This window comes from Heterocephalus glaber, unplaced genomic scaffold (genome assembly GCF_053883595.1).
Source record: "Heterocephalus glaber isolate CG9 unplaced genomic scaffold, H.glaber_assembly_v1.0 deba00000122, whole genome shotgun sequence".
Taxonomy (NCBI): Eukaryota; Metazoa; Chordata; class Mammalia; order Rodentia; family Bathyergidae; genus Heterocephalus; species Heterocephalus glaber.
Genome location: NW_028258138.1, coordinates 56723005 through 56749358, shown reverse-complemented (window position 1 = coordinate 56749358; position 26354 = coordinate 56723005). Strand labels below are relative to the sequence as shown.

The 26354-nt window shown below is 38.0% G+C and overlaps 1 protein-coding gene across 8 annotated transcripts in view; it reads right to left on the bottom strand.

The window, feature by feature from the left end:
- The window catches only part of Bbx (BBX high mobility group box domain containing), a 262549-nt gene extending 240485 nt beyond the window's left edge, over positions 1–22064 (bottom strand). For 3 of the 8 annotated variants that reach the window (XM_004835767.4, XM_004835766.4, XM_004835769.4), the window contains exons 1-2: positions 21928–22064; positions 18646–18715 (exon numbers count right to left, since the gene is read on the bottom strand). The gene's annotated coding sequence lies outside the window, so the exon portion shown is untranslated. The other 5 variants (XM_021264215.2, XM_021264144.2, XM_087214776.1 and 2 more) reach the window with 3 other exon arrangements.
- Between the last annotated feature and the right edge of the window lie 4290 nt (positions 22065–26354).

The following is a 26354-nucleotide window of genomic DNA, read 5'->3' as shown; positions in this document are numbered from 1 at the left end:
ATTTTTAAAAGATTTTTTTTTTTTTTTTGCTATTTAACTCAGCAGCTCCAATCCTTTCCATGAAATTAAGTAAATCAACATGGAGACACCTCAAAGAACTAGGATTGGAGGTCCCATTTGACCAGCTATTCCCCTGCTGGGTATCTTCCCCAAAGAATTAAAAGAATAATACCACAGTGATATATGTCCACCCATGTTCATAGCAGCACAGTTTGTAATAGCTAAAGCTTGGAAACAGCCCAATTGCCCATCAACTAGAGACTGGCTAAAGAAAATGTGTTTTTTTTTATAAAATGGAGTACTACTCAGCCATAAAGATTGAAAAGTTAGAGAAATTTATAACTAAATAGATGCACATTGAGGCCATACTTTTAAGTGAAATAAATAGGACACACATGTGGAAATACCAAATGGTTTCTCTAGTGTGAGATACTGAAAGTGTAAATAAGAACCAAAAAGTATAATAGATAATGTGAAATAGGAAGAAAAGGGGTGAAGGAGAAGGGGAAGAGGGAGGGGTAAGGGAAAGAAGGGAATGGAATTAATATGAGAAAATGAAAAAATGGAAACAATCTTCATAAATAGGGAGAGGTGGAGGGGTTGAAGGGAGGGCAGAGGAATGGGGAAAAAATAAGAACCAAGATATATTATGTAAAGGTACAAATTTCCAATGATGAATGTCATTGTACTGTATACCTTAAATGTACCAAAAAAATTAATTTTAAAACATTTAAGAAAAGTTTCTGACACGTTTCTTATAGAAGTTCTGTCTCGTGTAAAATAAGATATGTGCCTATCAAGAGTTGTCAGTAAAACCACTTGATAGTCCTTTAATCATTTAGCCCTGTATATCATGAATCTAAAAGAAATCTAGGTTTTATGTAGCCAAAAGCAAACAGCTAACTACCAGCATGTCATGACTACAGGCTTTAAAAACTATGGTCCTTACATTACCCACACTAAAATTTCCTAAAATTGTAACACTAGTAAAAATAAAATGACTAATAACTTACATGCAAGAATGATTAGAGAAGAACTAACATCCTGGCAAACTCTTAGTTAAGGAATCAAAATATGAATGGTCTGGGGCTCCAGGTCTTAGAACTATGTTTCCAGAAGGCATAGAAGAGTGTGCTGATTCAAACAAACATTATCAGTCTGCTGAGAGCTGAGAAGCTGGTGAGAAAGCTGAAGACAGGTTGAGTATTACAGGGCAGGAAAAGTGATCATTAGCCAGTGGGACCTAAATAAAAATACTGTACGAGGTTCAAAATTACCTGAAGGTTTCACATGTGATAGATATTCCTACTAGAAACAATTAGCACCTTTAAAGTACAGACCACAAGCAGATTCTCCTTTTTACAACCAGGAACATTTTACTGCCCTTTTTACCAAACTGTGAGAAGGACTGGTTAAAGGGAACCACTTCAAAATCCTTGTTTGGTGCCCTGGGTTTTATAACCATGTCATTGAGTCAATGAAAGCCCCAGCAAAACAGCAAAACTGTGATTTAACCACTTAATGCAACAACAATACCTACATAGCAAGACCCAAATCTGACCAGGGGAGCACACAAACTACCCCAGCCACAGACAGAGTAATGGATTTCCTGCTGAATATCTTACCAATTGCCACTCCTTAAAGAGTCAGAAAAGTAATTATTGCTCTTGTTAAGAAAATAATTCCAAGTTGGGCGTGGTGGCACATGCCTTTAATCTCAGCTACTTGGGAGGTTGAGAAAGAGAATTGCAAGCTCCAGATCAGCCTGGGAGACTTAGCAAGACCCTGTACCCAAAAAAGAAAAAAACTTTAAAGCACTGGGCATGCAGCTGAATAGCAGAGCACTTGCCTAACATGTATGAAGCCCTGTACTCAATACACAGGACTGCAAATAAATATTTTTATTTTAAAAATTAAAAAATATACCATGGCCTAGCATAAAGATAAAGGTGACATTGCTATCTTTCCAAAATTCAAGGAATTAAGCCTATGCAGTCTTCAGTTGCCCAAACAGCCACCCTAGAGACAGGCAGCATTCTGAAGCCTTCTGCTTCCAACTAAACATAAGGTACTGATCTGCTATCACCATTCTCCCACAAAAATTAAAAGCTTTTATTTCCATTTAGCTGCCACTTAAGATTTATAAAAGGTTCGTTTTTCCTTTCATTCTTTTACCTCAAATCCTCACAGAACATACTTTCTTCATCACAGGTTGCCAATTTTTGGTTATGTTAAAAATCCCATCAAGTTGCACTTACATGATGTGACAATTAACTTTTAATGACGGATAAAAGAGGTAGATGCTTAAAGTCATTTTGCATTCTATTACAGCACCCATCTAATAAAGGAAAATTCCTTTATAAAGGTCAGAAAATTTTCTTCTTTAATCATACTCTAAAAGACAGACCAACTTTGAAAATACATAAAACCAGTTGGGCCAAGAGATGTGTAATAAAATGTACCATCTGTTGTCACCACTGCATTGCAGAAGTAATGTCTCTACTACCTATTCTTTGTTTTAATATCTCTTATGTTTATGATTTTCAATTATTTTCATAACTAGCATTTTATATTCAACTAATGTAATATATAGAGATTTTAGATTTGATGTTTTACTATCTGCTGTCTAAAGACATGATTTCCTCAGATATAACTGCCTACAAGGTCTCTGCAAATACCCATGTACAAAGCAAGGGGGGCACCATTCACATCAGAGAGGTAAGTCTCCATATTTACCATGACAACTTCTTGATAGAGGGCAGTACAAGTGTCTTGTTCAAAGAAAACCAATCTACAGTGCTGTGATCATTCTCCAACATTTGGAAATATAGTATCTCAAGAAAGTGTGCCTTTTTTCCTAATTTACACAAGGAAACAGAATAAGGTGACAGCAGCCAAGGCTACCTGCCTCAAATTCTCTGGGAGTTTGGGGCTGAACGATGATTATTTCCTTGGTGAACCCTCAGGAACAGAACTCTTGACAAGGCACTCCAGGCTTCTTCTCTGAACTGCAGAGGATAGGTTATTTTCTGCCAAATGAAACTTAGAAAAAATATTCATCTCAAAAATATTATCTGGGGTCGTAACTCACTAATGTTTAGCCTATATACATTTAAACGGATTCAGTTACAATGACAAGGTCACTGTATTTCACTACAGCAGTTTCTTAACAAGGCCACCATGAGGCAACACAATACAGAAATTAGTGAACTCACTCTTTCACAACTAAATCTGTTCAGGTTTTACAAACTTCTTTTCTCCTGATCAGCTTTGAGCAATTTATACTTTCATGAACTGAACAAATCTAACAGCCCTAGGACTACTTTTAAAAAGCTCTTTTGTTTAAGATTGGGATGTGCTGCTATGAGGCTGGGATGGTTTTTCCTAACATCAGACTGTAATAAACTTAGGGCCTTTGATAAACTGGCATGCCATTTAACAATGTTACTGTTTTGCAAATTCTTGCTCTGTTTTCACAGGACTCAGGGAGCTCACCAAAGCCATGTTCCAATTTACTATCTGTTAGCTACCAAAATCATACTATACCATTAAGTAAATTAGAAACCAATCCTTAAGATAAAATGACTTCAAAGTAATATGTATAATGTGTTACGTATAGCTTCATTCTAACAATACACAACATTTTAGTTCTTAAATCTTTTGAACCATTTATAAACAATAAGTCACATACTCCTGCCATGTAAATGGTCCCATCAGTTGGCTAAAAATTTTGTCTACATTATTTTGAACTAAGCAGATTTCTGCAGGAAAACACCAAACTAAGAAATCTTGCATCTTGAACTCGGCTCTGCCACTCAGCCTCGGTTCCCAGTTCCTTAGTCAGGGGCTTGCCTTCTAGATTATATTTACTCTGACACCATCTGTAATATCCCATTTAGAATTAAGATTCTTTTATTCTCTTTAAAATTATTGACTCTAAAACTATTTGTTCTTTTGTTTATTATTTTAAAACGCAGATTATTTCATCTGTACATAATACTGACTTTTTTTTTTACTTTAGAAGTTATCTTTTGCTTGGAATTATTCAAGAAACAAGTTACTAGCCAGGTGTGGTGATACATGCTTATAATCCCAGCATCTGGGAGGCTGAGGCAGGAGGACTGGAAGTTTGAGCCCAGCCTAATCAACTCATGACTTAGCATGACCTTGTCTTTAAATTTTAAAAAAAGTTTAAAAAGGACTAGGGATATAGCTGTGTGTGAAGGGCCTGGGTTCAATCCCTAGTACCACAAAAGAAAAAAATAAATAAAAAGAGAGAAGCAAAGAATGAAGGGGAGAGGAACAGGAAAGAGGGAGAAAAGAGGTGAAGGGAGGGGAAGGGAGGGCAGTAAAAGTTACTGAGGAGCAATTTTGTATATGGTGTTCTACTCAATGTTGTAAGAATACAAATAGAAAAAAGACCATTCTATCCTGAGCTGGAAAGCCATGCTTGAAGCCCATGAGGTATCACAACTCAGTGGTGTCCAGACAGGTCCATGCACTGTGGAATGGTACAAATGCCACATGGTAAGCACAAGAGGCAGGATGAGACAATGACTGATTACAAGTGTGGCCTCAGAGGACAGAATGACCTGGGACGGGATGCCAGCACCACCATTTACCAGAAGAGTGACCCTGGGCGAGCTAGCAAGCCTCTGAGGCACAGTTCCTGCTTTTAAAATGGAAATAATACTTTCTACTTCACAGAGTTGTTGTGAGATGGAAAGAGGAGTGGAAGCAACTGGCTTCATAGTCTATACCACTGCTTAGAAACTGAGGCTAGGAAAAGAACTCTGCCCAACTAGCCTCATGACTTTTATGTTCATACTCCACTTTAAATGAAAGGCCAAACTAAAGAAGAGAAAGTTCATTGTTTCAACCACTTTCTCTGTTATATGCCTTCCTCAATAAACACACGCTTTGGTTTTGTCAAATTATACAACAAATTTCTTCTTTAGCCACTACCATACCCATGTGCTAAAAGCAGCATAAGTACTCAAATATAGCTTATAAAAATTAGTTGAAGGTAATCTATAACAACAAACATCCTAAATAATGTGTAAAACCTTAAATATTTAAATTAAATACTTCTAGCATTCTAATGTAATCAATCTTTTATCATTCTCCCACAGTAAAATAATTACTAAATCTTTTAAACTCTTGGGGAACTTAAAGATAAGATCCTAACAAATAAAACCTCTGTATTATGTAAAGTGTTATTGAATAATTGATTCTGAAATAACTTTTAGATAGAAATAAATGCCTTCCCTTTTATAGTTGGCAGCACTATATTAGATTCTCTAACTAGCCTTTATGAAACCTTTCCTTTTACAAGGTGCCAAATTAAAATGCATTTTAAATTTAAAAAGAAAGAACACTAGCAGTTGCCTTAACTTCTTTGAAAACACCAGTCCATGTCAAATTATGAAGCAAATGTGTTCTGATAATAAGAATAGCTCAAATACCTAGATATCAAATCATATTTTCCAGTTAATTTTCATTGTAATTTCAGAAGTCTCATGGGGAAACAAGTTATCCTAATACCACAATCAAAATCTCACATAAGAATCCCAATATATACTTCAAAGTTCATTTTTTGTCAGTGTGAGATCCTCATATAGGTAATTTTCTACCACAAGCTGTAAATAAGAAAAGTTAAGCCAAATGGACAGATTTTTCACACAATCTTAGAAGATTTATTTAAATGTGTAACAGATAAGTGTATCATGCATTTTAAGCCAACTTCACTGACATTTTGTAACCCACAGAATATGAACAAATTAACAACCACATCTTCTAAATCACTGCTGTTTCAGGTATTTACATAATCTAGCAAGCTGAAAATAGCTAAAAGGAAACAATAAATCTGAACTTTTAAAAGGTAAATTCTGTGCTGCACCAGGGGCAACTCTCTAGACTAATGGCCAGAATCTCAGGCTCCAGTCTCAGAGAACCCATTGCAAACTCAGTCAAGTTATTTAACTTTAATCCTGTGTCTTCATCTGAAAAACAGAAATAATGATATCCTACTAGCTACCTCACAGCACAGTTATAAAAATCAAATAAGGTAATATCAATGAAATCAAAATGCAAACTCTAAGACGCAATAAAAAGTGCAAGATATTATTACTATTCTACAATACCAGCAACACACTTGCAATAAAGATCTCATGACTGAATGATTAACAAGATGAGAGCAAAAATGTCTTAGCTCTTCAAACCTTTATTTGGAGACCATGTCAAAGATCCAGGAGTGCTCTCAAAAAAATTAAATTTCATTTAATCGTGGGAAGCTTGGGCAAAGCAGACTGACACTGTAAGGTAAAGACAAAGGGAAAGTTCCTACAATTACTACAAGGCATAGAAAAACAAATTAGAATATAGTAATGTACTAATTCTGCAAATGTGAAACTGTTTTACATAAATATGTCCCCATCTTGGCCACTGTGACATCACTAAAGAAGGATGCCTTCATGTAGCCAGCATCTAAATGAAAGAGTTAACACCACAGCTGCTTCTCAGAGAAGAAATGTTTCTTCTCTCCAAGTCTGATGATGTTCATAAAACAAAAGACAAATATATTTTATGGCCACAAAACTAGAATTTCTACCACCTAAATTAAAAACAGTCTAAAAGGGGGAGAGATAAAATGTACAATACTTTCTCTGATTTGATTTGTAAATAAATTCAGTCCTAACTGTAACAGTGTAGGTTGGGATGATCCATAATATATCCCAGCTTTAGTGATGAGGACGAAGGAATAGGTTCATAGCAGTTTTGCTCACTAGAGCTCCTCTATACAGGCAACACTGCCAGGGCTTAAAAACAAATTTGCAGCTTAAAAACAAAATTGCAGAGGCACATGCCTATAATCCCACCTACTAAGGAGGCTGAGGCAGGATGATTCTTCAACTGAAGCCTGCCTGGGCAATTTAGCAAAACCTTTCTCGAAATTTAAAAGAAGAGCTGAGCCTGTAGCTCAGTAATAAAACACTTGCCTAACAGGTTCAATCCCCCAGTAATGCCAAAAACAAATGAACAAAAAACCATCTATCTACACACACACACACACACACACACACACACACACACACACACACAGAGACGGGCGGGGGGAGGAACAAATATTCAAATTCTTTTACTGAAAGGAGTAGCATTTTAAAAATCAGGAGACCAATGGCTTAGATGATCATACATTTGGGCAAGGTGTTTGACCCAGGTAGGGTTAGCCTGGGTTCTCTATTCAATGCATTTTCAGATTAAGCATTTTGAGAAGATGTCAAGCCATTTAGTCATACAACCACAGTTCAAAGTTCAACTCCATTTCAATTTCCCATCTAATCATCTCCTATTGCCCTATACTGACCAGCCCTATATCCCATGAATATTATGGCACCTTTATTTTCTATTTCTCATTTGGTGATTGTGTGTCATTATTATACTAGAAATATCCTGAGACCAGAGCTATTGTCTTTCTATTCTGCAAGCCACACAATTCTTAATCCACCTTTTTGTATTATCAGTACTCAAGAAATACATTTTGCATAAAATAAAGACAACTCAATGTATTGAATTTAGATTTAACAAATAGGTAAGATAGAGGGAAATTATTTGCTTTACCCAAAACTGTTCCTCTTCACAAAATAACTAATACATTTACACAGCTCCTCTCTATGCACTATACAAATCATTGATTAACAGAGTTGGGAATAGTAAAACTTTAATCAGTAAAGTCAATAGCCATTGCTAATTGAAGATTAACTAGAAATATGAAGCATCATGAAAACATAATGTCATTAAAAATGTATAGTTCCATTTTGAAAAACTAAGTCAAAACTTTTTAAAGAAAAGATCTACTTAATGAAGAAAAGTATAGATCATCCTGAGTCTTGAGATCTGTATTATCAGACTTTTTAAGCCAGCTAGCTGTATCTGAAATATTTATCAGAAATGACAGGTAAGATCACATGTAAGAAAATTAAAGAAAAGGAAAATACTAACAACTGATTCATGATCACAGTTCTTTATGCCATAAATTCATCACTGTGTGCCACACTTATAACTCAGTGCTCAAGGATGATCCCATTCCTTACAATCTTTCAAGCTACAGAAAATGCGTATAGATTTGTCTTAGTTATGCAGAGACTATACGTAAGAAATCACTAACGTGAAACAAAACCCAGGTCTTACACTAAATCTGAGCATGTTGTCTGAGTCTAAGCTTATACAGCCTCAAATGAGATGAAAATACATGTTCACATATGAAGCTTGTAAGGAAATTCATTATTACCATGAGGACTGGTAAATAACGAAATCCAAATGACTGTACTTCCATGATGCCAAACAGCCCCAAGACAGAATGGAAGAAAGATTCACAAATTATTAATCTGTATCTCTGTTCCTCTTTGCTACTTTAATGTAAATATTAGGGTCATTATCCATGTTGTGAATTTAGGAAGAAATATTTTCCCAGATCAGCTTCTTTATGATTTGACTTATGGAAGTATTTGTTTGTTATTGAAGCACCCAGGTTTGGCAATTGCAACACTGAGCACAATATTTTAGAAACAAAGTTTTAATCTAAACTGGACTGATATTCAGAAATGACCTGCCAAAAGAGGGCTGCAAATAAAGCTGGGTGAAAATATATAAATTCTGAGTTATAATAAGAACAAAAGTCATAACTAAAAGACCAGACCCTGATCACTATGCATAAATGAAAAGAATTACCAAAAGTGCTGTTCAGATCAGGGCTTCCTAAACCAGGAGAGAGAGGCTATTAATTTTAAGTACAGGTTGAAAACATCCTAGAAAACTTAAAAACTGCTTGATGGAAGCACTGAGCATAATTTATCATCCCTCACAGATAAAAACACATTTTCACCTTCTCAGAATTCCATGATAATACTTGTACTAGAAGTCTTCTGAATAACATACTTATTTAATACAATTTAAGTAAAAGTAACTATTACCTACAGTAGTGTATAATATTTGTATGGCATGTGTTTGGGCCCCTTTACATGTGGTTCAAACTTACTATTCTATTAAGCATGGTTTTAACATTATTTAGTATATGCAAAATTCTCTTTGAGATGTTATATAGTCCGACACTTTCCTTCTATTCCATCATGTTACTATAGACTGTTACATTAATAGCAATAAATAAAGTGAAAGTTCAAAACACTTGACTGAAATATAACTTTAACATAAACTGAAAGATTTATCATATCAAAAAATGTCAGTGGCCTTATAAATATATCAAAAGCCAAAAACATGTACTAGTGTTCAAATAAAAGCAAACTTACAGTTGTAAGCCTGATTTTTAAAAACTGACTCTTCAATCAAACTAGTTTTACAACCCTGTTTTGGCAATACTGAACACTGAACCCAGGGGTGCTCTACCACAGAGCTACATCCCCAGACCTCTTTTTTTTGAGAAGGTCTCACTAAGTTGCCCAAGCTGGCCTTGAACTTGCAATTCTCCTGCCTCTCACATAGCTGGGATTATGAGTATCCATCACCACACTCAGCTATTTTTACAATCTTAATGGCAATGAAGGCAAACAATGCCACAGTAAAAAACTCCCCTATATTTCAATGTCCAGCTCCTATGCTGCAAATGGCCAATTTTTCACTGGTATTTACTCACTACTATTTTATACCATATCTACTAGAACAGTTAGCATAGATTAATTTATATGATAGTATTTATATCTACACTTTTCTAGCCAGTAGAATGTTTGCTTTGAAGACAAAGGTTATTCCATATTCATCTTTATGTCCCAAAGTCTAGGTCAAGCATCAACATCCTATAGGCACTCAATCTATGAATGATAAATTAAATTGATAACAGTTTTTACCTATGTGTCAATCCTGCCAAAAATAAGTAGAGCTGCAGAGATTATGAAAGATTCATTACACATGATTGCCCCAAAGCAAAAAGCTCTTCCATCAAGTTTATGGTTAGATATCTCCTGATTCTGGCTTTCTTTTGTATCTGACCTCACAATCTTTAGTGATACTTTTTCAAGCTCAAGCATCTGGCTTCCCTCTGCTTGCGCTCCAGCTATCTTTGGGGGTGCCAATCCAACTTGAGATAGCCAGAGGATGTGACACCTCAAAGCCCTCAAGATTGAGGGCTGGACTAAACCAAGGAGGGAGTTCTAACTGGTACCTCAAAATAGAACTTTAAAAGTTAGACTTTCTCCCTTTAGAGACATGTAGCTTCTGCAAACTTCCACAGGCCTGGGCATAAACAGCTACCCCTACCACTGCTCAGCCCAGAAAACATTCAGATGCTGGCACCAGGAGGTCAAGTCCAATTTCATTTCCTTAGGCAAGAGAGGGAGAGGTCTGGGTCCAGGAAGGAATGAAACAAGCCTGAACAAGTCTACTGTCTCATTGTGTTCCCACCTCCACTGTTCCTTTCTATAAAAGACCCTAACATACCTATACACAGGAAGATAATAAGGTGAGGCAGGGGTCCCTCTATCCCCTTGGAGCTAGCTTTGAATAAATCCTTTTTTCATTTTTACCAAAGTTTAAAAATAAAAATAAACTGATGTTTTTTGCTACTTGAATCTCACTAGATCAAATCTCACTTGATCAAATTATTTAATTTGGAAAATGTTGTTCAAACATGACTCAAGAAAACAAGGTGAAGGCCAGGTGTGGTGGTGCACACCTGTAATCCCAGAATTTGGGAAGCTGAGGCAAGAGGATCGCTGTAAGTTCAAGGACAGCCTGGGCTACAAAGTGAGTACAAGGCCACCCTGAACTGCAGAATAAAACTCAGCCTCAAAAAGACAAAAAAAGAAAAACCCTTAAGGTAAAAGAAAGCTGTCAGGTGCTCATAAAACTTAAATTCAAGTTACCAATCCACTTGAATGAGAACAGCACGAAAATGGTTTACTATGAGGGACCGAAACACAGCAAATGTAAATCCAGCACCTTTTATAACGAATTATTTGGCTAAAACAACACAAAAAGAGCAATTTTATAACAAGCTCATAATCCACAAATAATACTTTGCTAAAATACTCTATACATTTCATGGATCAGTAAGGGGGAAAAGCTGCTTAAGGAGAAAAAAAAACCTTTTAATCTTTTGTATCTGAATTAGGCTCTAATTTGCTGAATTTACAAAGATAAAAAAATTAATTCCAGATGAAAAAAGCTCTTAGTATCAAAAAGCAACTTGTTACTTTGTATTTTCTAACTGATTTGCTGCCTCTATACAAGTGTGTAATTTATAAAATCTATTCTGCTTATCACAACAGAAAGTTTTTTAGGTAAAATAAATTGAAAGTATATACCCTTAATCCAGTCTCAGAAATGACAAATTAGAACTTTTGACTGATCCCTGTATCTAACTCATGTTTGATCATCAGAAACTGTGAAGGCCACAAAGTCAATCTATTTATTAATTTTTCCACTCATATTGAATTTTCTTTCAAAGTAAATCTCAGACAACTATTTTAAAACACTATTCATGTTATATTGCTAAAATCCTCTAGTAAAATATATTCACTGATCAAGTCTGTGACTACAGTATAAACGTGATAGATTATTAGCTAGGAAAACTCAACTCTTCATCAAAGAACAAAGGATTTCTACTGATGTATCAGAGGAACTAGTAAACATTAAACTAACAAATGATACTGACATTTCCATATGAGATATACCAAAAATAAAGTTGAGTGAACATAAATTTGTAAATGAAGTTTTGGGCTACTTTAGCATTTGACCGTGACCTCACAGATGAAAACTGGCAACAGGCCCTGGGTCAGAGTTTCATATGGAACTGCCTTAAAAATGGTAAGAATGGGGGCCGGGGATTTACCTCAGTGGTTCCACTGCCTGCCTTGCAAGCGCAAGGACAAGTTTGATCCCCTGTACCAAAAAAAAAAAAGTGATAAGAACAGAGTCAAAATGAAGATTTCTCTTTTGAGAGAGGGCTAAAAGTTGCCCAGGACCTTTCATTTTTAGCTTCTTGAAGTATGGCCCTAATGGTGAGTGAATATGGATAAAGTCTCAGGAGACTATAGCAATGCAGACAGCCAGCCTGGCAAGATCACTTACTAAATGTGTGGCCTCAGACAAGTGATTTAACCTGTGACTTACTTTCCTCATCACATTCAACTTTCCCTTAAGTATGAATGAAACTGTATAGTTATCCTGTCACCTCAAAATCATTAGATAAGGATTGGATAAGGAATTTAGTTCAATTTATTTCAGAAAAACAACAGGTGTTTTCACACAGCCCTACTAAAGATGCCTCATAATTGACACTTACATGTTGAAAGTTTGTAAGTATCAAACTCATTTATCAACAATTTTATTATATGAGTAATAACGTTAAATACTAAAAGGACTCAAAAACTACAAATGCTTAAAGTCAAATAAAAGTTAAAACTTCATATTTCCGTTCTAAAATATTTATAAACAGTATCACAGATACACACTATTAAACATAACAGGCTGAGGGAGGGAGGGTGGGAGAGAGGAAGAGAGTTTAGGGGAGAAACAGGGAAAGAAGGGGATAAGGGAAAGATGTCTTTGAGGAGAAAAGGGAGGGAATAAAGAAAGAAAATAAAATTTCAACAACTTAAAGATAATCAGAGTTTGACAGATGGATGTAAGATTTATTTTATCATTTTGTTCTACGCTCCATCCATTCCCTCTCCAGTCAATCAGAACTCTACATTTGTGTAAGTTTTGAGAGGTACACCAAAAGCTGCAAAACAATTCAGCATTTCTTAATACTAAACTGCTAACAGACTCCCCTTGAATTAGCCAACCTCTGGCTTTCTTATACTAAGGAACAAAATCATGTCAATAAATAATAAAAATTGTATCAATATACAATTCTTTAGTATTGACGATTTCATTATTTATCAAATGAAGACTGATTGAAGTCTTACCATAATGACAACTCAGATACAGCTATTATTTTGCTGCTACAGTGGCATATATACTTTTCCCCACAACATACTTTTCATTTTCCTATGGTGATTTTAAAGCAAATTCAAAGTAAAAGGTAAGATCTTAACATTTTCTAATTAATTATTGATAAATACGGAATCTTTATAAAATAGTACAAGCCTAAAACATTCTCATCTGAAACCAGATTAAATTTGCAGAAAACACTTCCTAATTTTATTTTTCTGATAGATGGAAAGAAAAGCACACAAGTGGCAATATAATAAAGGAAATGTAACCCTCTCATGAAGCCTCTAACAACAAATTATAATGATGAGTGGCCTGAATTTTTTCCAACATCATATAAGAAATGTTTAACATAGCAGATTTCAAATGTTATATGGATTTGTGTTTAATGTGATTAAAAACTACAACTAAGGAATCACAGCGTCAAAATGGAATGTATGAGGCTCATTTAAATGTGAACGTCAGCTTCAGTGTGTGTTTAAGCTTTCCTTATCCAGAAGGCTTTCATTCTGCTCAATTTAATGGATACAAATGATGTTAACTACTTTTTTTGTTTACCTGACTTTATAATTTAAGTCTCAAACTCATATTTGGGGCCACTGGGCTTCAACAGACACAGTTGATAGAATTATTTGTTTTTTAAATTCTTCTTTACAATGAATTCAAAATCTACAGCTTTCAGTGAATTCAAAATGTACAGATAATCAGTGATCACAATTAGCAAAAAGATTTTCATTAGGTTAAATGGGAGGGAATATCAGATAATTTCTCTCTGTGGACCAAAAAAGATAATATAATAGCATCATAATCCCTTATTTAAAACCCTTAGGAGCATGTAGGCTATCAGTCACATGCATCTCAATGGAAGGATGTTTGCAACTGATGCTCTAAGGCATCCCAGTCTGAATCACAGTCACCGGAGAAAACACTTAGTGCTGTCAGCAAACCACCTTGAAACATGAAATGACCTGTTTCCTGTCCTGTGCTATGCTTTTCTAAAGAGGTGGGAAAGCCATTCCCCCTACACCTGAAGGAGCAACTGTACTTTCATATGAAACACTTCAGCTCTGCTTTCCTCCTGGTTTTTCTTATTGTTTCCTAACAATACTCCTCCAGAACCTCACATCAGGCTAAAAACGCACCAGTGCCTCATGATACCAAAGTTGAGAATCACTTGAGAGGAAAGAAAAATTAAAAGGTACAGCTCGAATTTCAAATGGTGGGGGTTGGTGAACATGAGTTATTAACTATAAAACCGGATAGTATATACAGTATAGTAAATGCAACTATGGATAAGAGTCAACACTTACATTATTATCTTATGTTAGTTCTCATATTACTGCACAGTTAATATCAATATGTCCACTTTACACACACAGTAACCGAAGTTTAAGAGCCATGAAGTGAAAGGCCTAAGCTAGTAGGCAGAAGTAGAACCTAGGCCTCTTTGACTGTAAAGCTTCTGCTCCCTGTTCTACATCTATTATGGGAAACTCTCCAGAAGGTAATGATGACCCTCTCCATATTGTAATTGTGCTGGCTGAAATACAGCCACAGAATAATGAAGCAAGAAGAGACCTGTGCAGTCAATAAACTCAGAGAATGACTCCCATTCAATCTTTAGCCATCCTTTCCTTGTACCAAAGTATGTCACAGGACTCCCACCTGCCTCACTAGCTAAAATCTAAATTCCTGGACCCCACTCCAGAAACACTGAATTAGAATATCTAGGGATGGGGCCTAGGACCTCCAGTTCTAGCTAGCACTCTAGGTAGATGTTTTTCAAACTATAACTCATAAACTCAATTTCGCGGATAACAGTACTTTTTGTTTAAAAGAATAGCTTGGAACAATTTAATTTATGAAGATTATATAGGAGTAGGAAATATTAGAGGGCACTATGCTTTATGCTGTTTCGGGAAACTTTTGTTTCAGTTCTTTTATGTGTGTTGGGATATAAAATGTATTTCTTACCATACAATTCAGTCAAATACATTTGAACTATTCTTATTTTCATTTGACCTTTTAAATTACCTTTTTAAAAAATATTCCTTTTACAAAATACAACTTTGCATGTTTAAGATATCATTTATTCCATTCCAGAAGTTTCGTTGTACTCCCTAAACTTTTCACTTGAGGACCATGCTTACCTATTGGTTTCATTATCTAAGTAACATTTTACAGTATTTTAAGTTTTTCTAAGATTTCATTAAATCCAACTCGTTATTTTTACTTTTTTTTATATACAACCTCCTCACTATGTGATGTTACTTCACCACTAACATCCTTGAACTAACTCACATAATTTAACTTTTCATTCTGGTAGGTATGCCAATGCTTCATGGTATTTAATCCTTTAAGTCTTTCATTCCCTCATTCTCTCATCTTCTATTTACATATACTTTTAGACAGAGTTCTGTACCAGCTTGCTTTCTTCGGCATTCCCTTGTATAACTGGCACTTATTTCAATTCTGACCAGATTTTTTTCTTTGAAAGAAAAAAAGTGAAAACAATCCCATTAATACATGAGGATTTTCTGGCTATATGTCTACAATTTTAAAATAATGTACATTGTAATGTATTTCAAGGAACTGTAATTGCCTTCTAAAGGATAATGTGATGAGTTATGAATACTGAGTAAATCTGTACAGAAAACTTTCCTCAGGTGTGACTTAAAATATAGAAAATCCGCAGTTCAACACAGTAGTGATGACCGCCCTTGAGGTAGTACAAATGAACTGACTGAATAATGGTCACAAAATCTTCAAGCTAGAAGAGCCTCTGGTCAGTCCTAGCCTTGGTCCTTACTGCCTCCTGTGCAGTGCCGCTCCAAATGTACCCTGAGGATCCTGCATCTGACTGACACAGATGTAGGGCATGTGTTAAAAATGATGCAGTAAAATCATACATTTTTTGCTGATGTTGAATTTGTTTTCATTTCACAGTGAAAGAAAAGAATCTCACTAAAAATGAAGAAGAGGTACTACTCAGCCCTATTTTAAAAGCCTTTGCTGAAGAAATGTTAAGAATTAAGGTGGAATTCAAGCTACAAGTTCAAAAGGTGTCTTTGTCTTAAATTAAGCACCTGCTTAAGTTTATATCTTAAATTTTAGGTATTCTGCTTGGTGATGGTGCAGCAACTGCCTAAATTAATTTGAATAACACAACTATAAATATTTTCTTCACTTTTGTGAGACACTAATAATAATCTCAGGGATTTCCTGAAAGAACAGGGACGTCTGTAATGAGACCATTTTCAAAAAGTTTCTTTTAATAGGGTTGAGCTGTGAAACTATTATTATTTTAATAGAGGTACTATAAGATTCATAATACAAAAGTAACTGATATTCAGGGCAAGAGGTAATAATGGTCCTTATTTTTATTATACAGTTTATGAAACATAGGAAAAGATACTTTAAGTACGCCAATAATGACCGATAATTAAAAATTGTAATTTCACTGAAAAACACAGCTTTATTATAATTTAGCTGCTAAGGTCCACATTATTTTCAGACCTGTTGTTCTTTCTATATTAAAGGCAAAGCTACCTCACAAACTCTAAAATCTGACACTTTTTAAAATTGCATACAGAGAGCAAGATAGATTTTTTAAGTCTACAGATTGAAGATTTTTCAGAATATCTAAGTCTCTAATGCAAAGTTCTTAAAACCACTCCAGTACCTCCAAAGATACAACACTAGGAAACAATACAGATGAGCCACCTTTTCAATTGCTAGCATTAAATATGAAATTCAAATTTAAGTCCTCAGTTTCAGAACTTAATAGAGTTATGCAGAATAATAAACTGGGAAGTTTGGAAACTCTTGATGATGAAGAAGCAAAAATTTTAAATTCTTATTTTGATACGTAAGCTTTGTATCTAGTGAATACATCTGAGACAAAAATAACTGCTAATTCATTGGCAAGGTGACTTTTAAAGATCATTATTCCAAGTTTTACACTCTCAAAATTACTTCACTGACTTCAAAGACCAATACTGTTTTTGAAAATACTGTTTTAATGAGGTAGTCATTTGATATCTTGAAGAACAGCAAGAGTTCATCGGAATGCTTTTATTCTGATACTGATTCCCATATTAATTTCTGAATTGATCAAATACACTTCCATAGAGAAAGAAATAACATTAGAAGTTTGCTGAAGTGAATAAAATAATGTGTCTCACATGTATAAATGTGGTTCTTTAGTAATCAGGAATGCATTTTGAATACTATTGCCATATGTTCAAAAATGCAAAACTTCTCTTTCAAACAAGTGTAAAAGTATCAAAGGCATTAAAATCTCCATATTTTGGTGTGCATTAAATTCATCTTAAAAAACAATCTCATCCCAACCACTCCTACTAGATTGTTAAATATGTGACATATGAGATCTCTAATTGAATCAACTATCTAATTATGAGTAGTAATTTAATAAGTACATTCCACAAAAAATGTTGGACACAGAACTTATACAGATTGTCTAAAGTTCCCACTAATATCAAAGTATATTTTGCTAACAGGATGGAGGCGACCTCAAAGCCCTGGTATTCGAATTCTTCTTAATACCAAGATATTTTATTAATGTATAGAATATCCTATCAAGCCAGGATTGAATTGTATTTCATGGAAAACTGAATACAAGTTCATTTTCATTCATAAAATACAATTTCTAAATTCATTATGATAATGTCACAAAGCACCACAGTTGATTTATACAATCTAGTACTAATAATTTTCTTAATGAATCCGCAACTCAGAATACCTGAAGTGTTCCTTTACAAAGGATGGACAAACTTGAAAGCAAGTTTTCTACAGTTTCGGTGCACCAGGCTGCTTTCAAATGTTATAAAATGTATAAACTTTGTTTTTACCTACATGGTTATCTCTCACAAACTTTTCAGACACTTACTGTCCCATAAGTATTTGTTGGCTTAATGAGGGACTAAACCTCTTTTTTTTGTTGTTTTTTTTTTGGTACCAGGGATCGAACTCCGGTCCTGGCACTCGTGCAGCAGGCGGTGAAACCACTGAGCTAAATCCCTGGCCCCCCATGAGTATTTTTTATATTTTTCCATTTGGGAGGCATATACAGTATTTGAAAAAGGCACTTAACATCTCAAAGTAGCTATTTGTTTCATAAGTTCTTAATTTCTCCAAATATATAAATTTTGAAGAAAATTATGATCAGTTTTGAATCAAATGCACTAAGTACCAAATTTACTACACTGTCCAATCCAACCTTCCCCAACCCAAAAATAACTGTTACAAACACCACAGATTAGTCAAGAAAAGAACCTAGGAGAGAATAAGCAAATGTCAGTCACTACAATTAGAGAGGCCTTTTGCACAACACTTCATCATTGGGTTTGGATAGAATTGTCCAACAAATTCACTAGGCCTTCAACTCTAGAGAAAATCTCATTATCAATTTAAATGTCAATTTAAAAGTGAGTTTTCAAATAATGCTTGAAGATAAATAAGAAATGAACATTTAAATGATCTTAAAATAATAGTAATCTACAGCTGAACTCTAAAGACAGAATTATCGACTGATTTGTGCTGTAGGAAACTCAGTGAGATAAGCTTTCTGAGGTATTGTAACCCTGATAATAGCATCTTCCTAAGTGAACAATAAGGACTCTTATGTCACTACCAATAGCCATCGAGCTTTCTGGTATGAAGAGTTTGCATACTTACCCAGGAAGATAAATGGAAAGTACAGAGAGGAAGATGAACTGCAGCAAAGCCTTTGTCATATGATAGTGACCTATAAAGTATCAAATAAAGGTACATCAGTATGATAAGGGTTCAGGATAACAGAGTTCCAAGTCTTGTAATATCTATGAAGAAAGGACACTAAAATTCAGGAGTCCAGCTTCCCACCAACCCCTCCTCTCTTCTCTACCTTCCCCCAAGCAATAGCCCATCCTTAGGGGCAGGAAGGGAAAACAGCTGCCCCTACTCAAAGGGCAGAGGATGACGGGCAGTCTGGCTGGCATTCCTGGGTATCTCCAGCACCCTCACTTCCTATTCCCTGTCTGTACAAGGCAGAAAGTTGATCTATTCTGCAAACGCAAAACCCACATGGCGCTCATTCATTCATCAACTTGCATAAGTGATCACCGCCCCCTGGACGGATACACCAGTAACCAAATCATAGCGATCCATAGGGAGCTCAAGCCTTGCCTCGCCCAGGAGCCCGAAAGAGGTGCCGCCACGGAGGCAGCGGGTACAGGTGTTACAGCCCTCAGCCCTGCAGACCTGGGCGGCCGCAGCCTCTCCTAAAAGCCTGGCCCGGGTCACAATCCAGAGATGGGAGATCGGAACCGATGGGGTGGGGGACACATTCGCCAGAGCCCTCGGCTACAAGCGCAGGGGCCACTAGGTCTGCGAGGTCAGAGTTGGGGGAGCTAAGAAACGAGAAGGAAAGGGAAGGGAGCAAGGGATCCCACCCTGGCTTTGTTGCTGGTCACCGTCAACTTTGCATCTTAGTACAAAATGTCGATCTTAAGGGATGACAAGACAGGCAGAGGGAGAAAGAGAAAGGCAATAGAGTCCATCTTGCTTTGGGGAAGAGGAGGCAGAAAAAGAATTAAGTGAAAATCCCACACTCCGGGTGTAAAAGTCAGCTAAACACCTTTCCACAACGGAGGAGCAACGAGTGGGGTGTCCCCGTGCCGGTGCCCGCCCAAACTGGCGGCGGTCTAGGCAGAAAACGCCTCCCTCTCCTCCTCTTCCTCCTCCTTCCCCTCCTCCTCCCGTTCCTTCGCCTCCTCCTCCTCTCCTCCCGCGGGCCCCGGCGAAGATCCCGCCGCCACTGCCTCAACCTCCGCTGCCCCTCAAGGGAGGCACCGCCGCCGCCTGGCCCGGCGCTGCCATTCCGGGCTCGGACCGCGAGGCGCGGCGCGCGTGGGGCCGGGCGCCGGGTGGCCGCGCGGGGACGTCCGCGCCGAGGACCCCCGCGTCCCCTGGCCGCCGGCTGGCTACGAAAGTCGCGCGAGCAGAGGTGGCGGCGGCGCGCAGGGGAGCGGACGCGCGTGGGGGTCCACGCCCCGAGTGGGCAGCCCCCGGGGATGGCTAAGAGCGCCCCTCTCCGCGCGGGGAAAGTACCCCGATCCCCGTCTGCCAACCCCGGGAATGGCAGCCCGGCGTCCGCGGCGGAGAGACAGAACTGGACGTGTCATTAGCAGGACAGGCAATGGTTTCAAAGCCCCAGGCCAATGACCATTAGCCGAGGCAGAGCCCGCTCCGTCCCCATCCCCCACAACCTCCACCCACCTCCCTCTCCGTCCCCCCCACCTCCACCCCACCTCGCGAAACTTTTCAACAAGATCCACCTGGACTAATTTGTCCTCACTTAAAATATTGACTAGACTCTACACACTGAGAAAGAAGGGGGCTGCACGCTTTATTTTCCTTTCTACAGAAAGGAAAGCAAAAAATAGCTTCTCTCTGACTCTCCCTCCCCCCCCCCCGTCGTACATGTTGTGTCTTAGCTTTTTGCATCGTTTCGTTTTACCTTCCTCATTTAACAGAAATGATCGCGGATATTTCACACACAAACGTGTTCCAGATTCTTGGATTCAGAGATCCTTGTAAATTACAGGACTTGAGTTCGGGCTCAGTTAAGTTTCTTACAATAATCCCCAAAATAATTTTTTTAAAAAATAACATTTCTGAGGGTGAGTGAGCGAGACTAGGTGGAGGAGGAAAAGAAACCTCGAGTCTTGATTTCTGTAATTTACTAGTGACCCGGATCGCAGCAAATAACAGTGTAACAGGAGTGTGGCTTCAGAGGGCTGGGAGCTCTTTGTAGAGGGATCGACCCCATCCCCGGATAAAGGATCTGCAAGTTTTCTGTCATCGCGACCATGCAATGCCATAACTTACCTTCAGAAATGAGACTTTAAACATCCAAGGCCTTCCTCCTCCCCTCCACCACCAGCAACCCCAGCCTCGCTCTCTCCACCTTAAACTTATTGACACAACATAATCCCACATTCAAGCAAAATCCTGACACAGCCTCCCTCCTCCTCTTCTCCCTCCTCTTCCCTCACGTTCTCTCTCTCTCTCTCTCTCTCTCTCTCTCTCTCTCTCTCTCTCTCTCTCTCTCTCTCTCTCTCTCTCTCTCCCCCCCCCCCTTCTCTCTCGCCCTCTTCCCCCTCTCTCCAGTTCTTCCTCCAGGCTACTCTGGCACTAAAACAGCACTTTCTCTACTCGCCGAGCATTGGTTAGGGTGGGGGTGAGAGGGCACCGATCCGCGGGGCCGAAACACCCAAATCCCAACTCTCCAGATGAACGAGCCACTGGGCTGCTGTTCTCGGTCACCGCCGCGCACGAAGCGTTCTCTGAGCCCACGGCGGGTTGCTTCGCGTACCTTCCTCCGCTGCCCCTGCGCCCCAGGCCCCACCTCCCCGGCAGCCAAGCCCAGGCTGGGCTCCACGTACTTTCGCCGAGATGAAGTTTGGGGCTCCCTGGGCGGCCCCGAGCCGCCGCCGCCGGCGTGAGGGCTCTTGTTGTTTTCCTCGGGCGGCTCAACCCGCGCCCCGGCCCCGTGCCCCCTCGGGCGGCGCTGCCCGGGCGCCGAGAGGTGCTGCCTGCAAACGCAGCCTGGCACCGGCCGGCCTACTCCTCCCCAGCCCGGCCCCCAGCCTCGCGCTCGCGGGGCACTGCCTCCGCGCCCCCCGCCAGGGCCCGCCGCGCGGCCGCGACCCTCGCCCGACCTCTCGCTCTGACCCAAACTTTTGGCGGAGGGGGAAAGTGCCCGGGCGCGGGCTGGCGGCGGCGGCGGCGGCTCAGGACGCGCGGGGTTCCCTCCGTCTTCCTCAAGTCCACCCTACCGGCTGCCGCCGCTGCTCCTGCCGCCGCTGCTCCTGCCGCGGAGTCCTTGGGGCTGCAGCCCGACTGCTCGCAAGTGAGTAGGAAAACAGAAAGTGCGGGGAGAGCGCCCGCGAAGGGCTGCGGATGGGGGGCTCCTACCTCGCGGGCTCGCCGGGCGTGAGGGCGTGTGTGTGGCTCGCCCTCGGCGGCCAGTCAGGGTTTCTCTATGGGAAAGTGGAGAGGAGCTCGCGGAGCCTCTCTGCCTCCCCTTCACTGTACACTGCTCCACATACAGTACATGCAACCAGAGACTGAAAACACTCATTTTATATAAGGCAGCCTGCCATTGGCCCTCGCCGTGACGGGCAGGCCACGCAGCCAAACAGGAGGCCCGTTACACCCAAACACACGCAAACATACACACATTTTACAGAGACACACAAAGATCATCACATTTTCTATTTTCTAATGTTCGGGACCTGTAGACAGTAGGAGAGGACAGGTAGAGAGGCCCAACAGAGTGGGGAAAAGGGGGGAAACCCTGTTTTCGCCAAGTTGCTAGTCTTGGATCTGGTGTCCTTTTGACTTGGGAGGGTTATGGTAATAAACTAGAACTCCACTGGATATGGAAGTAAGGGGGTTTTTTGATCGCTGCCTTGTGGTGCCCCATGAAAGAGGCGTGCATTGTATTATGCTTTTACAAACTGGCCTGGCTAACAAGTGGCCAAGAAAGGCTTTTATCAGCTTGGATTTCTTTTGAAAATGGGTTAGCTATCACATAGGCCAAAATAGTGCATGATAAGTTTATTAGAACTGTAATGGATTGAGGTTGTTAATCCCCCATTCGTAGGTAAATTCAGAAAATCAACACAACAAACAGAAACAAAGATAAACACTTTGCTAAAATAGTCAGTATACTTTTAGCTAGTCAGGACTGAGATCACCTGTGTAGGTATGCAAACAGCTATAAGGTACAATAAGTCATGGAATTTTGACTATTGACACTTTGCCTCAAAAATGGGCCTTTTGATAAAATGTGAAAGATTTACATTTTTATAGTATATAGGTGTGTAAGCATATATACATTTCCCATCATATGTGAATATTATATGTTGGGTGACTTTTGGAGACACTGATCTGAGATCTGGTCTTAAAGATTTTTGTAATGCATCTTTGGCAGATTGTATTTAATAGTCTGATACAAATAAGTCAAATAAGTTTCTGGGGAAAAGCGAAAACTGGAAATTAGGAGGAATAAATTCTAGACTCAATTCTAAGTAATTGAAAATCTTAAGAAAGTTATTTAGTCTCTTTAATCTTCAGAGTTGATTTTAGTTTTTATTTTAAGATTACAATAAGCTTTTCCCAGATTCTCTTCATTAAGTGTTTATTCAGCATCTACTATGTGCCAGCCATTATCTCAGAACCCAGATGTTTTCCTAAGGTTCCTTATTTTTAACAATCTGTGAATTATTCTTAAACATGAACATTTTGAAGATTAAATAAACAATACAATTTAATAGCATAGGTGCATAGCTATTAAAAATTAAAAGACAACTGAATACAAAAACTTTTTCAAGTCTCCTTTTATTTCCTTGATGTCATCTTAAGATTTTTTTCTCACATCCACAAAGCTATCAAATGAGATTTATGTGTGCATTTGTTAAGAGTGAAGAAGAGAAACAAATACAGAGAAAATTTGAATTTTTGAAGTTTAGAAAACAAAGTAGCATTTGAAAATGAGATTTTTTAGTTTTTTTAAAAAAGATAATTTTTGAAGGGAAAACTATATAAAATCACAACCTTCTGCATTTAGCCGACAGAAAGAACTGTCCTTTATCCACACTACACTGCTCTGAGGTAGTTGATAAGTAGTATTATTTCTCTCTCACTCATAAGAGAAATGAGGCAGGGACAAATTAGATAGACTGTTTGATATTACACACAATGCCAATACAGAAGAAACTTAAACCGAGGACATTTAATACCCAGCACAAGTTCTTAGTAATTTGACAGCCTTTCCTTCCAAACTAAAAACTTCAGGGACAAGAGGCAGATGGAGAGAAAACTTTCTTAGGAGTTCACTGTGCTCCTTCTTGAAGAGAAAAAAAAGTCAACAAGGGTTGCTATATTTAATTTCTGGGTAAAGTGTTAATTATTTGCTGTTATATACATATATTGTTATGAAAAATATAAAAGACTAACCTATTCCTCACTCCTACCCCCAACCCCTACCATAGGAAAACACTTTATTTTGTTATGATTGCAAAGATTTTTTTTGAATTATGCGTAGCTTAACAGATTTATTTAAAGCTACAAACTTGAAATTTTAGTTCACTTGCTACTATCAGTAAAATGAGCATGTAACCTCAGTATATGTATATTTATGTATTCATCAAAAATATATCACTGTATGGATATATTATGTATTATTATGAAGCATATCATCACAAAAACAAAATGAAATTCATAAAAAGTAAGAGATTTGATTTCTTTCAGAGCCCACTAGAGTGTGGATGTCTATGATATAGTTGCAGCACATCATACCCCAGGGTTTTGCATTTTCATTTGTAGGTCTCTGACAATGTGAGGTGTTAACTTACCAGAACTGATACACAGGAATATAAGTACATTGAGATAACTCCTCGCAAGTCATTATTGCTACTGGACAAATTGGTGTGTCTGCAGAACCTTTAGAGTTGGAAAAATGACATTTAAAAAAAATACATATTGCATACTATGGTACATTTGTATTGAGCATCATGTTGCATTCTAGGCCTATTCAGTATTCTTTTGCTGAACATTTATTCTGTGTGCTAGGCACTTATGCATACCAAATGCTGGAAAAGAGAAATTACCTAGTCCTAGATGAAGCAATAGAATTCCAGTCTCCAGTGTGATAGATAGGACTTCATGACTAAGTAAGAAAAAGGGGCTTAGAACTAACTTTAATATGCTATTTTACCATTTTAGCAATACTTTTTTTATTATTTCATTTGAGAATAAATATCAAGAAACTGTAAATTCCAATGGTGCTCAACAATTTAAAAATCCTAGTTTTCACAGAGCTTAATTTTTGTGCTGTAGGATTATGAAAATAGAGACAACAAATGACATTGAAAAGAGCAAATACAGCCAGGCATGGTGTGCATCACTGTAATCCCAGCAGTCTGGGAAACTGAGGCAGGAGGATCACAAGTTCAAGCCCAGCCTGGGCAACTTAACAAGAGCCTTTCTCAAAATAAACAATAAATGAAAGAGCTGAGAGGTGGCTCAGTGTGAAGGCCCTAGAGGTTTAATCTCAGTACCAAAAAAAGATGGGGGGTATCAACATTTTTTCTTGTTTTCCCATTTGAGGATCAATCAAAAGTTGAGCTTACATCATTAGCATATTCCTTCTTCTCATGGCCTTCTCATGGCCATTTTCTTAACCTTATTTTATATGAGTCCTTTATTGTAAGCCACATAAAATAATTTTGGTAAACGTAAATATGTGTGTGAATATGTATATATGTGTGTGTATTACTTAAACATGTATCTATACTTTTATTTCTGCTTTATTATCCAATCCTAGCTCAGATACTGACTTCACTACTTTCTAGCTTGTAAACTTGGAAAATTTTTCTAAACCATTTTAAGACTCAGTTTCCTTGTTCATAAAATGGAGACGATAAAAGTAATCATTCATTATATAATACATATAAAATGCTTAAGCCTGGAACATACTAAACGTTCAATTGGTGTTATTTTTATTTGTCTTTCGTACATACAAGTCATTGGTAGCTGCCTTGTAAGTCTTAACTGTCACATCAGTGGAGTTTATGGAACCTGTTGCATTTACTTAGTGTTTGCAGTTGCCCTTTATCTATACTATACCAACTCCAGCATCTCTGCACATAAAAGGGATATCAACCTCATCCCATGATACAGCAAACAGCTTATTAGGTAGGCATTATTAAATACCTAGAAAAGCAAACTTGCAATAAATCATTCTTTGAAATAAGCCTTGTTTTATGCGTGGCAACTCTAGGTAGCTACAGTGCCTTATGTAACAGTTTATGACTTGTACTTGACCTTTCTGAGCTTCACTTTTTTCTTTCTCTGTAAGAAAAGGGGAAAAAAATCATACCCCTCTCCTTAGGACTAATCCAAATGGAGTAGAATTTGGACTTTTACAGTTGGACCACTTCTCAGCACCAGTACACAGATTCATGATGTTGCAAAGAACCAGCTTCTACTGAATCCCAGTAGAGTTGGGAATAAGAAAGAAACAGAACACCTTGCTTTTCTAGGATGACTACAAAGCATTTTGGAATTTCCACTCTCCTGTGGTCTTGTATAAGGATTTTATCTGCACTACTCTTAAGGTATTCAAATACTTGGTCTTGCATAACATTATTAAAATAGTGACAGAAATCTTTAAGTGATGGCAAACACCTTGAGAAAAATGATGATATAGCCTTCCACATTTTGTTTTTCAACAGTGATGATAACAGCAACTAGCACATTGCCTGATATTATAACAAAAATTGCAAAATAAATAAAACAAGCAAAACCAAACAAACAAAAACCCCATAAATTCTAAG